Source organism: Pteropus alecto, unplaced genomic scaffold (assembly GCF_000325575.1).
Source record: "Pteropus alecto unplaced genomic scaffold, ASM32557v1 scaffold71, whole genome shotgun sequence".
Taxonomy (NCBI): domain Eukaryota; kingdom Metazoa; phylum Chordata; class Mammalia; order Chiroptera; family Pteropodidae; genus Pteropus; species Pteropus alecto.
This window is the reverse complement of record NW_006433024.1, coordinates 7,551,344-7,557,394: the sequence shown is the minus strand read 5'-3', so window position 1 is coordinate 7,557,394 and position 6,051 is coordinate 7,551,344. Positions and strand designations below refer to the sequence as shown.

At 34.3% G+C, this 6,051-nt stretch overlaps 2 pseudogenes; one reads left to right on the top strand and one right to left on the bottom strand.

The window, feature by feature from the left end:
- The first annotated feature begins 1,024 nt into the window (after positions 1-1,024).
- On the top strand, positions 1,025-1,143 carry LOC112476644 (annotated as a pseudogene).
- Positions 1,144-3,978: 2,835 nt separating this feature from the next.
- Positions 3,979-4,093, bottom strand: LOC112476672 (annotated as a pseudogene).
- Positions 4,094-6,051: the final 1,958 nt, after the last annotated feature.

Below are 6,051 nucleotides of genomic sequence, written 5' to 3'. Positions count from 1 at the left end.
TTTTCACTTTTTTGTCAAAAATTATTTGCCCATATAAATATGGATTTACCTCTGGACTGTCCATTCTGTTCCATTGGTCCATGTGTCTTTTTCTGCCAATACCATGCCATTTTGATTTCTCTCATATTGTAGTATAATGTGAAGTCAGGCAGAGTGATGCCTCCCGCATCGTTTCTTTTTCTCAGGATGACTTTGGCAATTTGGGGTCTTTGGTGCTTATACAAAACAAATCTGGTTTTTTATTCTATTTCTTTAAAAATTGCTGATGGGATTTTGATGGGGATTGCATTAAATCTGTATAATGCTTTATGTAATCCTTTTAACTGTTGCTTATTGTTTCTAGTAGTGTTCTTGTAGAATCTTTAGAGTTTTCTATATAGAGAATCATGTAACCTGCAAATAGTGATGGTTTGACTTCTTCGTTTCCTATTTGGATGCCTTTTATATCTTTCTCCTGCCTGATTGCACTTGCTAGGACCTCCAATGTTATATTGAATAATAGTGGTTAGTGGGCAGTCTAGTAGTGTTCTTGTAGAATCTTTAGAGTTTTCTATATAGAGAATCATGTAACCTGCAAATAGTGATGGTTTGACTTCTTCGTTTCCTATTTGGATGCCTTTTATATCTTTCTCCTGCCTGATTGCACTTGCTAGGACCTCCAATGTTATATTGAATAATAGTGGTGATAGTGGGCAGCCTTGCCTTGTTCCTGATCTTAGAGGGAAGGTTTTTAGTTTTTCACCATTAAGCATAATGTTGGCTGAGAGTTTGTCATATATGGCCTTTATTATATTAAGGTGCTTTCCTTTTATAACGATTTTGTTAAGTGTTTAGATCATAAATGGATACTGTATCTTGTCAAAGGCTGTTATGTGTATGATTCTTTGATATGCTAGTATATATTTTGAATAGGTATATAAGATATAGAGCAACATTCAAATTGAGAGATGGACACCATTTCCCTTCCTTTTGTTTTTATTCTTAAGTATCAAAAGAGAGTTTTGTTCCATAAAATGCACTTCTGGTCTATGGCCATGCCACCCTGAACAAGACTGATCCTGTTTGATCTCGGAAGCTAAGCAGGGTCGGGCCTGGTTAGTACTTGGATGGGAGACCATCTAGGCAGACTAGGTGCTGTAGGCATAAAAAATAAAAAATAAAAGATTGTAAGCTGACAAGGTCCTTGCAATCTGTGAGGTCAACCAAGGTTGCCTCACCTAAAACAATAAAAATTAAAAAATAAATAAAATAAAATAAAATGCACTTCTGAAAAGTACTTGGTTAAGGTATTTTGGAAACCTCCAACCAAAATACCTTAGGAAACCTCCAACAAAAATGTCAATAGTGTTAGCTGGGACAGATTGCACATACACCCATAGGCTTTACTAACAAGTTGTGGCAAGAGAGGGCTATTTTCTACCATACAGTTTTGTCTTTTAAAAAAATTGGATTGTTTAGGAACTGGGAGTTCATCTTCCAGTTCTATCCATTAAGGGGAATTGGTTCAAGTTATTTTCTCTCTATAAGCTTCATTTCCTCTTCAATAGGGTAGATATAGTAAAAACTACCTCATATGAATGTTGTGACTTAGTAATAATGATAACGAAACTATTAAAAGAGCAACATATTTTGTCCCTACTACCAGCAGGCACAATTTTAGGTGTTTCATACACTATCTTTTTTAATATTTGTGGCAACCATGAGAAAAAGTTGTTCTTATCCTCATTTTGTAGAAGAGCAGACTGCAACTCAGAGTGTTACCTAGGTTTCTCAAGATCACACATCTAGAAGGTGGAGGAATTGAATTTCAAATTTCAATTTGAAATTTGAGTCGATTTGATTATTTTGCCTATGATTTACTAACTTTAAATCCCAAATGTGATTATTACTGTAAGAAATAATAATAATGAGGATAGTAAACTTTTTTGATACTTCTTATGTGCCAAGCTTTGTTCTAAGTTTATGTGTGTTATGTAATCATCACAATAATCTTATTTATGGGAATTTTCTTTGTAAATGTAATATGTTATATAATTGCAGCTTTCTGCTATTATTTTCTATTATTATCACTCATGAATAATGAATAAGTTCTTATGTATTATTTTCCTTATTCTATTTTCTCCATTTTTTTCAAAAAAATTAATATAAACAATGTTACAGAATATTAAGGCCAAATGAGATGTTAGAAGTCATTTAATATTATCGCTTTTTTTTTTTTTTTTTTTGAGACGATCTCTTAATTTGGTAAACCACAATGAGGATGATGCTTGAACTGTTTGTGATTCTACACTTTACCTTGGTCAAACTATTTGGGAAGTATAGCTTCAAAAGATGCATTGAGCAGTAAACAATGATGAGATATCACCAAAAATATAGAAAATAAATTTTAACTTGAAATAAGACAGGCATCTTTTTCATGCATATCTTCCCAAGAGTAAATTTAATAGGACTCACCACTCTTAACAGGCTCGTCCTTGGTAACGAGCACCCAATTTTAAAACTTGGTGTTGGAGGACCCCCTCCCCTGACCTTGGAATGTATGTTCTACCTACCAACCATTCCCACACTAGGAGCTGTTTTCAAGCCTTGTGAAAGCATTGTGTTATTGAGACCATGTAGACAGTATATGTCCTGAACTCTGTTAAGGCATCTATATAAACTATTTAAGATTGTAGTGAGTGGATACAGAAACCTATACATCTTTCAGTCATACAAGACAAGTCTTGTGTGTAAGTTCCCTTGCTTATTAAACCTGCCATCTACCAATCTGGAGTAATTCGCCTCTCTCTTGAGTTTCTTCTTGCCCTCCAAGTATGGAGATCTAGTTTCATCTGAGAAGCTGGTGAAATTTACCTGAGAAGCTCCTGAGTTTGCAGACCAATACTTGGAGATAGCTTTGTGGCACAATGAAAAGCACATGGTTTGTATGTCAGGAAAACAGGGTTCTAAGCTGTACTCAGCCATTGGCTTGCTTTGTAGCTTTGTTGTTAATGAGATAATTATTAATTCACACCATGCTTATTTGTTGAGCGGCTACTAAGTGTTGGATGTGATGCTATACCATCAGGATAAATGAAGAGCATAAATTGAAATAGTTTCTGACCTTGGGGAATTAGCCTAGTAAGGCTGGTTTGGAGCACACAGCACCCAAAGAAAGTGTGTATTGCATATGGTAGAAGCTCAATATGCTGTACTTTTTTCTCCTTGGTTCCTTGGGAAAGTAACTTTATTTTTCTTGTCACTTTCTTCATCTGTGAAGTGGAGGTGACAGGATTGGGAGAGGCAAAATAGAGAGGATAATTTTCAAGATTCTTTCAGTTCCAAACTTAAAGATTCATCAATTTCAGGGTAATAACCAGGTACTGATCCAACATTTAATGTGTTTGTGATGGATGTTGTTTGGCAATACGAAAGAAAGAAGTTACTCTTCTGTTTAATTTTCACTTCACTGTCATAATTTAATACCATGAATTATAATTTCAATCAAAATACAATCCAGTTTACAAGTTTACCTTGTGAGGAATCTAGACTAGGAGACTTGAATACAAAGTGAAACATCCCTGAAAAAAATTCAGCGGACCTAATCTACTTCCCCTTGCTTCTTGCAAGTGCCCTTCACTAAAACTGTACCTAGCCTTCCTCAGGGATAAGAGGTGAGTGTGTTCTCTTTTTATAGGCAACCTTATTTAAAAAGTATTTTATTTTATTTCGTTTTATTTTATTTTATTTCATTTTATTTTATTTCGTTTTATTTTATTTTATTTCATTTTATTTCATTTCATATTCTCCAGTGCACTAACCATGGTAAATGCTACATACAGCAAGCAATCAAATAAAAGTAACGCATGCGCACTGGGTTATTTTTATTATCTTTTTAAAAATTTATTTATTTATTTATTTTAGGCGAGGCAACCCTTGGTTGACCTCACAGATTGCAAGGACCTTGTCAGTTGACAATCCCTTATTTTTTATTTTTTATGCCTACAGCACCTGGTCTTCCTAGGTGGTCTCCCATCCACTAACCAGGCCCGACCCTGCTTAGCTTCTGAGATCAGATGGGATTGGGCTTGTTCAGGGTGGCATGGCCATAGACCTTGCATTTTATTTTTTGGTTATGAGCTTTTGTACATGAGCTGTAAACTGTAAGATGTTTTCCATACGAGGTGCAACAGGAATACAACTCAGTTTTACAAATCTTTCCTCTTGAATATGACCAGAATTCAAGTGTCCTCATCTGGAGCAAGGCTATTTTATTATGTGTCATTTTAAATAAGTAGTTTTCAAGTGGTTGAAAAATATCTACGTATATTTCCAGGGTTGCCTGGCACATTTTCAAGGGCTGGTTATCTGTCATTTCTCAGAGAAAATCATGTCTACAAAGTTTAGGGGCAGATTTCAATTGTGGTGACAGAATTTTCTCCTTCTAATCATTCAACTTCTATAATTGGAGAGAACTTTCTGACATTTAGGTCAAAAGGTTCTACTTTCGTTAATTCCTAGAACTGAAAGACTTTGTTCCTGTTTGGAATGTTGATGCAATAATGCCACTACCACTACCACCACTACTACTACTAGCACCTCATACCGTAGTATCTAAAGTTTTTAATTCAGAAGACTTTTCAATAATCCTACAACCTTATAGAATAGTCAAATGTTACCACAAGCATACTTTTTTTAATTGCATTTTGCTTTATTGAACTTCACAAATGTTGTTGTTATTTTTTTTTTTTTTTACAAATTGGAGATAAGATCTTCACCAGCCAAAGGATTACAACTTGCCTTATTGCGATACTAAACTTGATTTGTGTGTGTGTGTGTGGTGGTCTGGAACAGAACCTACAATATCTCTGAGAATGCCTGTATTGCTACCCTCTGATTGCAAAAAAAGGTTACAAATTAAAGAATGAGTATATATAGAACTCATTTCTATACTTTACAGAGATCTCATTGCAGCCTGAAAATATATTTGCTTTTAACTCTTAAAACAGTTTATAGTTATTATTCAATAAGTTGTCTCCCCAAATTGTAAACTTCTCAATATCAAAGTCCTTCTGTATGTCTTTGTATCCCTGGCACCGAGTTGTTGCTCAAATGTATGTTGAGTGGATATCTCATCAAAACACATGTGACTTCATTGAATAAAGTTGTACTTGAATGGTTTTAGTCTTGTTATCCATATAAAATTTTTTGAAATATATGAATGTAAACAATTTAAGAAACTTTGTCACATCTAGAACTTTGTTTTGACATCTCATTTTTCCATTGATACAAGGATCCGTATCCTCCTTTTATAAATTTATTTATTCCTGAATTAATTAATTTATTAATTCATCTATAATACATTTACTGAGTGTTTATTATTTACCATATATCTTATAACTTGAATAAGTTCATGAGTTTTGTTGTTGTTGTTGTTTTTAGTTGTTGCTATTGTTCTAATTAGATTTTCATTAATATCCTGGGTTATTATCTTAGAATATTAATGATATCTGAATTTTTAATAAGTGAATTCCAGAACTTCTCATACCTCTATTTTTCTTGTTGTAAAATAGAAATTATGATTCATATACTTTTTCTTTAAGGTGACAGACTAAGGAGCAATTATTTTGAGATAAATGTTTTAAAGACAGACAAGGAGAAAACAGAATGAGTTCATAATAGATAGCCTCGTTTCCAAGGGAGGATAATGATTTGTGGAGCTGAGTGATCCAGAGTGTCCCTCTGCTCTGTCAAAGTCACAACACTTTTCCTTATCCCTCCTCTGTCTTTTCCTTAGGAGACATCATTTATGTTTTTTTCTTTCCAGTGGGCAGTATCTCTTCTCTCATCACTTTCGTCCTCTCTCCCTAAGACTTATTTACTGGTTTCTTCTACTCCAGCCTGTCCTTGCTCCAACTAGCACAATAACACCCTAAGTATATTCATGACCCCTACCCATACCTGTTCACAATCACTCAGTGGCTCTCACTGTCCATGCCTATTAGCTAGGCATTTAATACCTTCTACTTTTAGGTCACACTTACTTTGGAAAAATTATTTCCAGGACTTTCT